Here is a 12320-nt window from a genome sequence, read left to right on the forward strand (position 1 = left end):
TCATGATTTGCTTAGTTGCTTGGAGGTGACCTATCTCCTTGTGGAATAAGAGTAGTCTCCAAGTGATTCTTTCTAGCACTCCTACGGTATTTCTTGGCTTCTAATTCTTTTCAAGGCCTTAATGGCTCGGATATCCTCATAAGTTAATGCTCCATTCATTCTTAACAGAAAACATAAGGCTAAAACGTTAACTATACATATAAACATAATAACTATAACATAAACACTTACATTGGCAGTTAGATTCGGAGCTTGAGCATGTGTATCAAGGAGAACTTCATGCGAATGAACCGTTGCTCTGATACCAACTGTAATGACTCAACTAATTCTAAGACCTTGGACCATTAAAACTACTAGACTTAGCTACTATTATTTAGAAAACATACATAAGAAATATTCACAAGTTTATTAAATACTCCAAAGTAAATATTGAAATACATAAATGCGGGGTATGAGATCCCATTGTTTTAAAATAAAACATAACTTTAAACTAAAGGAAATTGTTTACAAAGTTAAATGCGGAAAATACATAAAAATATAATTTAAAGAGACTAAAAATAACGTCGTCCTCGAATCGTCACGCAACCCATTGAATCCCTTCATTCTTAATACACAAGCCAAGCTACTACGAATCCTTCCGCCCATATCTATTTTCCTGCATACATTAAAAAAATAAAGGAGTGAGCCTAATGCCCGGAAAACCTACTAGCACATATAGCATAAAACATAAACATAAGACTACAAAACATATGACTATAAAACATGCATTATAATGGCCATCATACTTCTTGGGGCTTGCTAGCTAAGCAATCATATGCCCATAAATTTACGGGGCTTAGTTATATAAACAAGTCATATAAATTTATGGGGCTCGTTATCTAAACAATCATATGCCCAGGGAATATTTTATTGGGACTTGTTATCTAAACAAGTTATATGTTTGTTATCTAAACAAATTATGTGATTGTTATCTAAACAATTTATATACTAAAACAACTAAAAACATATCATACATATAGCATAAATATATCAAAACATAAAAGCATACAAAATCTATCATATTTTCCTTACCAATACCGGGATTTATGAGAACAAGGACGGGATTTGGAACACTCCTAAAACCAACAATAAGAACGTGAGTATTTCTAAAGAAAGAAATGATAAAAGAAATTAACTAAACCACCAAGAAGAAGCTTACCGAAAAGAAACCTTAAGTTCAAAGAACTTAAATACCTAACCAAGAATTGAAAACATCGAGTTAGGATTTGAATAAAGAAAACTAAAGGAAACTAAAGAACCATACAAAAATGAATTTACGATTAGGAATACCTTCGAATGTACTAGAAACTGAACTACACCTTGATATTGAAAACACACTATTTATCTCACTACCCAAGTGTTTCTAAAGCTTAAGATGATAAAGCTTTTATCCCAACCCAAGTGTTTATCACTCTATAGTAACCCAAGCAGCTTGAAGGCTCTGAACATAGCTTGAAGAATGAAAGAAATGGTTGGGTACTAGGTCCTATTTATAGAGTTCAAGGAGTTAAACTACCTCCTTTTAGCTTGAATAAAATAATGAATATTAATTGAAAAATATTTGAATATTAGTTCAATTGGTGTTGAAGACTTGGTCAAAACGTTCAGAGGCTGGTCAAGAGGTTAAGGAATGAATCAAGCTCGGTTTCTACAACATTTGAAAAAGTGGTCCTAGGGCCGATATATCGCCCACCCTAGGCAATATATCGTCCGGCCCTATGTCTCGAGTGCTTGAGGTTTCGATCGTGCGAAGTTGATGTGTTTTTTGTTTCTCCCGTGTGGCGATATATCGCCCCTATAGCTGCGATATATCGACATAATTTGAAATATTAGACACATAATTGCACTTTATCAGCTTAATTTGAATTGATTAATCAGGTTTGACTGAGTAATACGAGATTCCAGCAAGTTCTGGAAGGGTCTAGAGCTTCTAGAAACTTCTATGTTTTAATTATCCACTTAAAATGCTTAAATCCTCAAATAAACAAGATTGTGACAAGCGTCATGCTCTTAATGGTCTTGGAAGATTCTAGAGTTTCTAGAACTTTCTTTTATTTAAACTATAATTAAATTCTTATATAAACATGCACACAACAAGTGTCATGATCTTATTAATTCTATCTAAACCTTATAGTATAATAAATGACATCTTTATAATCAGCTATATTAATCAAATCTTACGTTATAATTAATATTCTTAAACTATAGGTTAAACTTATAAAATCTATAAGTGTTGCTACGAGGTTCAACTAAGTCCCGGCTTGAACCAAAATCCACAGTAACTATCATACTATAACTACTACTATCTAACTAGCTTAAGTAAAGTTCTGGGACTCTGCAGCCGTGGTGGTCAAGCGGCTGTATATGTACACATCCCCACCTAAGCTCTCCACTCAAGGCTGGGTGAGCTTTTCTTTTCCTTTACTTGCACCACATAGCACCCGTGAGCCAAGGCTAAGCAAGAAAACTTATTACTGCATGTATACAATATAAATAATTGATTATGGGGCTTGCAACCCTAATCAGACGGTGACTAATAGGCCTCTCTCTGGGTTGATGACTAATAAGACACTCTCTGGATAGATGACTAATAAGTCATTCTCTGGATAGATGACTAATAAGTCTCTCTGTGGGGTCTCGCGCCCCAAGCCATGTGACGTTTCAGTCAACTAAGCCTTTTGGCCCTGGCTCTAAGTAACTAGCCTTTAGACTAAACAAGCACTTTAATTTTCTTTGACCAATAGGTCGGTCAAACATTTAATGCTCATGTTGATTAGATCTAATCATTTCGACATGCGTTAAACACGCTAATGCTACTCTTGATTCATAAGCCAATACCATACGACCAGTGATTAGTACTACTGTCGATCATGACTGATAAGTCAGAACTTCACAACCAGTATTAACACCATTGTTGTTCCCTGACTAATAAGTAATTGTCATTCACAAGTAAGCAAAGCTACCAGGCATTTACAATGCAACCCATATTCATAAATAGAGCAGTCAACATGCTTCAACAATTACCATGCATGTCACAAATCGGGTGCAGTTTTCTTACCTCTTGTTTGAGCGTGAAATAATAAAAGAACGACCCTTGAGAACGATCTGTTAGGAAAAATATATTTGCCTCAATGGAAATTGGTAAGAAATTACAACTCTAGACAAAATATTACAAATAAACTTTAGATTGATTAAATAGTGTTACAACTCTATAACTAAAAATACAAATAAATAAGGGAAGGATTAGAAGAAGAGAATGGTGAAATACAACTCTAAGCAAAAGATACAAATAAAGCAAAAGTGTTTGTAACAAAAGAAAAGAAAAGATTACAACTCTAAACAAGAAATACAAGTAAATAGAGAAGAAGAATATGAAGATGAAAAGCAATAGAATAAAATAAAAGAACAAGAAACAAAAGACAAACAACTCTCACTCACACTACCAAAGTGAAGAGTGTTGGGGATCACCAACTTGAACAAGGTTTGAAACCTTTGTCCAAAAACTTATTTCCCCCTAACTCAAGCACTAAGGGATCTCTCACAGATTTTAGAAATGCTTTCTAGAATAATCAAGCCTCTAGGTGTTTCTAGCCAAGTGCTCTAGTGGATAGAAAAATTGTGTCTTTCAAATGAGCAATAAGCTCCTATTTATAGAGTTTTGAGACACCTTTTGAATTTCAAATTCCACTAACCCCCATGGTTTACTAATGATTAATTGGATGTTTATGGAATTAAAAGTGAGATTTGGGAGTTATTTTGGTTTTTGGAGTCGTTCAACAAAATTGGAAAAAACTGAAAAAATGGTCAAAAAAACACCTGTGGTCGCGGCCACTGCTCTCTGTCCCACATGCCGCGACCACTGACCATTTTCAGCACACTAAATTGTGTTGTTTTTCCAAACAGTTCCAACACCCTCCCAATTGATTTTGTAACCTCCAAAACACATTATTGGGGTTAAAATCATATCTCTAACAGCCATTTCACATATGGCTTTAAGAAATTCATCTCAATATTGTGTAACAACAAATTTACACAATAAAGAGCAATATTGAAAGTTACAAATTTGTAGCTGAATTTGTAACACCAAATATGTTACATATTTGGATATTTCTCATGTATCTAAATATTGTAACTCTCTATTATACGTTACAATAAGTGACACTCTTTGTCACATTTATTTAATCTAAAACATTATATTATAAAAAAAATATAGTATTACATTATATTATAAAATAATATAACATTCCCCCACTAGATTAAATAGTTATCTACTGTAACACTTATTTAATCAATCATTATATTTTAAAATATAACATATCCCCTACTTGATTAAATAAGAACTCTCTCTTATAGGAGTCATTGCATTGGTCATAAAATAAAGTGTTTTTCAACTTGAACTTTACTATAGTGTAATTATCACAAAATTTGTCAAAAATTTGGTTACACTAGGCATTAAACCATCTTTTCATGATAACAAATTGGTGATAACACACACACATTTGCGATGTTCACTTGAGACCTCTATGTCTCGCTTTGCACCATTAATGGCCATGTGCACTTTCCATTCATGGACGTTCTTGAGAATACTCCCAATTCTCATGAGAGGCGGCACCAACCCTAGGTCCATATAGGTAGAATTCTTACAGTATTTTGTTACCAAAAATACTTTTCTTCATAAGACTGAATTCTATTAAAAAACCTTTCAGTTTTATCCCTCAACTTGGTAACTCACAAGTACTCAACATCTCAGATGGGACTTGTTTTGAGTACAACTAATATTCACTTTATTGACTTGTTGTTACCTATTGAACCTAACACTAGTTGAATAACTAGTGTTAAGATATGTTACCATCAATCGTGAATCTCTTTAAGGAGTTTAAGTCCCATCCCTCGAGATGATGTAGCCACTAAATCCCTCGTTAGTGGCTTAGTGAAAGGATCCGCCAGATTTTCACTTGTTCTCACATAGGATATTGAGATGACTCCTCTTTGAATCAATTCTCTTACATATCCATGTCTTAGACTAATGTGTCTAGACTTCCCATTATACACTCCGCTGTATGCTCTAGCCAATGTCGCTTGGCTATCACAATGTATCGATATAGTGGATACATTCTCTTTGATTAAGGGTATCTCCATCAACAGATCCCTTAACCATTCGGCCTCTTTTCCGGTAGCAGCTAGAGCTATAAACTCTGCTTCCATGGTGGAATGAGATATACAGGTTTGTTTCTTGGAACCCCAAGAAATTGCACCTCCACCAAGTGTAAATACCCAACCAGTTGTGGACAAGTTATCCCCAAGATTGGATATCCAACTTGCAACTGTATATCCTTCTAAGATTGAAGGAAATTTGGAGTAGCGAAGGCTTAGTCCTTTGGTTTTCTTGAGATAACCTAGGACTCTTCCAATCGCCTTCCAGTGATCCACACTTGGATTACTTGTAAACCTACTAAGTTTACTCACCGCAAAGTCTATATCAGGTCTAGTACATTGGGCAGCGTACATTAGAGTCCCTATAGCACTAGCGTACTCCAATTCAGCCATTGTTCTTCCTTCATTAGTTTTACAATATGATCGAATGAAGTATTGGCATCTTTAACCTTGAGATGGTTAAATTTTTTCAATACTTTCTCAACGTAGTGGGCTTTCCCTAACGCAAAACCTCCACTATGTTTCTTTACTTTGATATCAAGTATGGTGTCAACTTCTCAAAGATCTTTCATCTTGAAGGTGGATGATAGAAACCTGTTCGTTTCTTCTATCCCTTTCATGCTATCACTTAGAATAAGCATGTCATCCACATATAAGCAAACAATGATCACATATCCCTTACAAGTTTTGGAATACAAACACTTGTCTCCATTGTTATGTCTAAACCCATTATACATGATGGCTTGATCAAATTTCACATGCCATTACTTAGGAGCTTGTTTCAATCCATATAAGGATTTTACAAGTATACACACTTTATGTTCATATTACTTCGGGTTGTTCCATATAGACCTCCTCATTGAGGTCACCATTAAGGAATGTCGTTTTGACACCCATTTGATGAACATACAAGTTGTGTATAGAAGCTAAAGCAAACAAATTCTTATAGAACTTGTCCTTGCAACAGATGCATAGGTATTGAAATAATCGATACCCTCTTTTTGCCTAAATCCTTTAGCTACTAATCTAGCTTTAAAAGTTTGGATAGTGGCATCAGTGTGATATTTTCTCCCAAATACCCACTAACACCCAATTGGCTTAGACCCCGGTGGGAGATCTAGCAATTCCCAAATGTTGTTGGAAATAATGGAATCCATCTCATCATTGATGACTTCTTTCCAAAATGCACTATCTCTTGATTTCATAGCTTCTCTATAAGTCTTAGAATCATCTTCAATGAGAATTACAATAGGAATTTTCCTAATGACTTCCTCTCTATTTCCTTCTACCATGTAGAATGAAATTCGTTGAGAATCTATCTCATCCACTATTAGACTTTTCTCCCTTTTAAGCCTTTGACTTCTTCTAAGTTCAAAGGGTTGCTTTACACTCTTTTGATAATTCTCCTCTTGAGAATCAACTTTGGATGTAGAAGTTTGAGAATTGTTCTCATATAACAAATTCTCCTTTAGAGATGTTGAAGCTTGAGAATTATTGTCACATAACATGTTCTCGAAAAATTCAACTTCTCTAGATTTAATCACAATATTAGACTCTAAGTCTAATAGCCTAAGCTTTACTATTGTTGGCATAACCAACAAAAGCACACTTTATGGCTCTTGAAACTAACTTTGTTCGATTAGGTTCGTTTTTCTTGCAATATGCAAGACACCCCACACTTTGAAGTACCCTATGTTGGGTTTTCTTCCTTTCCATAACTCATATGGAGATATCTCATTTTTCTTCATCAGTATTCGATTAAGAATGTGACAAGTGGTTAATAACGCTTCACCCCATAAGTTGAAATTCAACTTAGAAAACACCAACATAGAATTCATCTTCTCTAGATAAGTCATATTTTTCCTTTCGGCAACACTATTGTGTTGTGGTGTATAAGGTGCGGTGCACTCATGAATTATACAATTTTCTTCACAAAATGTATTGAATTTATTAGAGAAATACTCTCATCCTCTATCACTTCTTAGCACCTTAATCTTTTTATTTAGTTAATTTTCAACTTCTAATTTATGTAATTTAAAAACATCAAAAGTTTCATCTTTATGCTTTAAAAGAAACACATAGGTATATCTACTAAAATCATCTATAAAATTAAGAGAATATATTTTACCACCTCTAGTTAAAACACCATTTAATTCACAAAGATCACTATAGATTAAATCTAGTTAATTAGATGATCTTTCTACACTAGGAAATGGTTTCTTAATCATTTTTGCCTTAACACATGTTTCACATTTACCATAGTTTTTAATATTGCATGCAATCATACCACATTTTACTACTCTTTTCATGGTTGAAAAACCTATATGAGATAGTCTAAGATGCCACAAAAATAAAGAATCATACTCAACTATATAGGCGGAGTTAGCATTTTTATTGATAACATTGAAAGTTACATTATTCGTACACAATTTAACCATACCCTCACAAGAGTATCCCTTTCCCAAAAAAAAAATTGATTTGGTAAGAATAAGTTTACCGGACTCAAAAACAGCTTTAATGCCGGGCTTGCCAAGCAAATCACCACTTACCAAGTTTCTACTCATTTCGGGAACATAAAGTACATTCACTAATGTAACTTTCTTGCCGGAGGTGAAAAAGACTTCAATGGTACCTTTGCCAAGTACCTTGGATTTTCCCTCATTGCCCATTTGAATCTCATGGTTGCCCTTTGACTCTTCAAAGGTTTTGAATAATGATTTGTCATAGGTGACATGGACAATGGCACATGTATCATACCACCACCCTTTCACCTTGCCTTGGACCGCATTCACCTCACTAAGAGTAGCAACTATGTTTTCCTCTTGAGTTGCGTTGACCTTAGGTCCTTGTTGGTCTTTTCTATGCTTACACTCTCTAGCATAGTGACCCTTTCTCCCACACACAAAGCAAGGACCTTTCTCGCCCTTAAACTTGTTTGGGTTGGTTCTTGGACCCAAGGATGTCTCGTTACCCTTTTTCCCTTTGTTTTTGGGATGTTTTGGTTGTGACACCGCATTTGCTTTGGAAGTCTCTCCATTAGACCCCTCCACAAGTTTATCTCTACATATCGATTCCTCCTTGATTCGAATATGCTTTTGGATTTCCTCCAAAGAATAATTTAGCTACTATAGCCCCAACTTGAAAGGCCTCAAGAAGCTTAATCTTTAACACTTTCAATTTGTTAACAATTATTTGCAATTCATGTATTTGAGGAAGAATAGGTTTATCACCAAAAAACTTGAAATCAAAGTTTTGAGATATCAAAAACTTGTTGGTATCTTCCTCTTCCGCCTTGAATTTTTTTCTCAAGTGAATCCCATATCTCCTTAGTTGATTTGGTCTCGATGTAGAGGTCATAGAGCCTATTGGAAAGCACATTGAGGATATGACCCCTACAAAGGAGATTGTCCTCCTCCCTCTTCCTTCTTTTCTCCACCTCCTTGGGAGTGTCCTTGTCAAATGATGTTGGGAGAGGTTCTAGAGTGGACTTTAGAATATAGGCGATTTTGAGAGTGGTCAAAAGGAATCTCACCTTGTCTTGCCATCGAGTGAAATTGGACCCGTCAAACCTATCCAACCTCACTAGGTCTTGATTCATAATCTTGATGGTCTCACCTTCCATTGAAACAAACAAAGGGTAAGCTTTTGAATGTTAGGAAAAATATATTTGTCTCAATGGAAATTGGTAAGAAAATACAACTCTAGACAAAATGTTACAAATAAATTTTAGATTCATTAAATAGTGTTACAACTCTATAACTGAAAATACAAATAAATAAGAGAAGGATTAGAAGAAGAGAATGATGAAATACAACTCTAAGCAAAAGTGTTTGTAACAAAAGAAAAGAAAAGATTGCAACTCTAAGCAAGAAATACAAGTAAATAGAGAAGAAGAATATGAAGATGAAAAGCAATAGAATAAAAGAAAAGAACAAGAAACAAAAGACAAACAACTCTCACTCACACTACCAAAGTGAAGAGAGTTGGGGATCACCAACTTGAACAAGGTTTGAAACCTTTGTCTAAAAGCTTATTTCCCCCTAACTCAAGTACTAAGGGATCTCTCACTGATTTTGGAAATGCTTTCTGGAATAATCAAGCCTCTAGGTGTTTCTAGCCAAGTGTTCTAGTGGATAGAAAAATTGTGTCTTTCAAGTGAGCAATAGGCTTCTATTTATAGAGTTTAGAGACACCCTTTGAATTTCAAATTCCACCAACCCTCATGGCTGTTACTAATGATTAATTGGATGTTTATGGAATTGAAAGTGAGATTTGGGAGTTATTTGGGTTTTTGGAGCCGTTAACCAAAATTGGAAAAAAACTGAAAAAATGGTCAGGAAAACACATGTGGTCGCAGCCAGGGACATCGGTGGCCGCGGCCACTGCTCTCTGTCCCACAGGTCACAGCCAACAGCACACTAAATTGTGTTTTTTTTCCAAACGGTTCCAAAATCCTCCCAATTGATTTTGTAACCTCCAAAACACATTATTGTGATTAAAATCATATCTCTAACAATCATTTCACATATGACTTTAAGAAATTCATCTCAATATTGTGTAACAACAAATTTACACAATAAAGGGAAATGTTTGGAAGTTACAAATTTGTAGCTGAATTTGTAACACCAAATATGTTACATATTTGGATATTTCTCACATATCTAAATATTATAACTCTCTATTATATGTTACAATATATGACACTCTTTGTCACATTTATTTAATCTAAAACATTATATTATAAAATAATATAACACGTTCTGTCCTTTGGCCCCTTAGCAATCACCTAGTCATAACCAAATATGAAATCTTATCAATAAAATAAGTAATAAAAGGTTCATGGTCTAAAACCCCGCTCCCGAGACCTCGAATCCTACTAAAACAGTTAGTAGATTCGATCCCGAGCCTAAAGAAATGAACACCCGCGCTTAAAACTCATAAAAACCCATCTTGGCACAAAAGGGATAGGCGGACCGCGAATTGCCCCAAAGGGCCGCGACGTGCCCCCAAGACAAAGAGCCCCTGTCTGGGGTGCCAGGGGCGGGCCGCGACTTGAACCTATGGGTCCCGGCGCACCTGCTTGACAGAGACCAAGGGAGGCTCTGAAACTCCCTTAAGTCACGACTTGCATGAACTCGATCGCGACTTGACCCCACGAACCCAGCTCCCCTGCATTTTTCTCAATTTGAACTCAACCAAATATTCAACTAAACAATCCCATAATCACAACCAAACCTTACCACAATGTATCCACCAGTTTAACAACAAAACCCAAGCCTAGAAACACTTGAAACATCCCCACATATCCAATTCTACAACCAAAATTCTCAAGCCTTTAAACAACATAAAAATAGAGCAAAACCTTGAAATTTCAGCTGGAAATGTTACCTCAAACCCAGAATTGAACCCCTCGATTGCGGCAATACAATCCTCAGTCTCAAGCCTCAAGAACCTTAAGCTTCAATCTCCTAGTTTGCTCAAAATCCAAAACTGTGTGAGAGAGAGAGATGATCGAGAGTGAGAAAGAAATAAGGAACTCTGTTTTCAGCCTTAGTGTAATCCACAACCTTCCTAGCTGAACCAATCTAATAGTCAAAATGACCAAAATACCCCTAGGGTCATTAAAACCTTCAAAGCCACCCAAGGGCAAAACTGTCATTTCCCATCCATCCTGTTAATCATAAATAACGTCCTCCAATTCCCATTACTCCCAATTTTCTCAAATAACTATTAAATCATATCCCATTACTCATTTATTCCCGGTAATGTACTAAGCATCAAATTACCCCCAGACTCAACCCGAGCCTGGTAATTAACCCCGTTATGACCAAACCGCTAATCTTGCAACCTAAGACCGTCTCATGCCGAATAGCTCAAACATATCTGCATAATAATGTGGTCTCACCCATAAATCACAAACATGCACATAAATATACAATTATGCCCTTAACAGGCAAAAATTACGAAAATGTCATTCTAATAAGAAGTGGGCCCACATGCATGCAATTATCATCATATAATAATATAACTCACATAATCATGCATATAATCATATTAACACATAATAAACCAATTGTGGCCCTCCTGACCCCCTAATCCAGGCATTAAGCCACATTAGGGAATTTAGGACGTTCCAATTAAATACTTATCTCGTATTTAATTTGGTCTAGGGAATCCTAATTTTTCATCATACAATAAGTAGTTTTCCCCAACTTGCTCTTCGTAATTCAGTACTACGAACAAGACACGTCAACTCGTATTTTTCGGGTACAACAATATGTTTGTGAGGTTTAAAATGGATTATTTTAAATCAATGATGAAGCCATAGATAAAATAATGGGGGGTGGGGCAATTATATGTAAACAAAACTATGGGGGGCCATTATATGTCTTATATATTTATTTTTATTTTTAAAAAAAACTTATTATATACCCCTAGCTCTATCACTGCTTAAATGTTGTTATCTCTTAATGCTCTACATTTGTAAATGACTTGGTTTATTATTGGTCATCCCCATGTGAGATTTGTACTTGATGTAACGCCCTGAATAGTCAAGACTGTTACATCGTGTGGTAAAAGTAGTGCTTAACTCGTTAAACGAGTCATTTGGATTTAAAAGTGTAATTAGGGTTAAACGACAGTTTAGGTATTAAAAGTTTTGGTCAAAAGTTGAACTTTTCATTTAAAAGGTTAAATAGTTGCAAGGGATCCCAAAAGTTTCTAATAAAATACAAGTTTATCAAAATTATAGAATTAGCCGACCTAAGCGGCAAAATTTGAACTAATGTCTCCTGCTCAAAATATCTCGACCGTGGCGGCCGAGCAGGCTGAGTATGTACACGATGCCCCTACCATGAAGCACCCATGAGCTAAGGCCCATCAATAAAACCCCAAACATATCATACAAATATTAACATTAACATGTATTGCATACTCTATAATCACAACGGGTCACATAGATTTTCCAAACACTATACTTTCGGAACAATATATGACTCATGCCGAGTACATGGATGCACATCTTAACAATGGCTCCGCCACTATGGCAGATATCGCATCTGCATTATGTCCCCGCCACTACAGCATACATTACGCATGTAATGCCGATAACGACCTCCCAATCGAGA

Source organism: Humulus lupulus, chromosome X (assembly GCF_963169125.1).
Source record: "Humulus lupulus chromosome X, drHumLupu1.1, whole genome shotgun sequence".
Taxonomy (NCBI): Eukaryota; Viridiplantae; Streptophyta; class Magnoliopsida; order Rosales; family Cannabaceae; genus Humulus; species Humulus lupulus.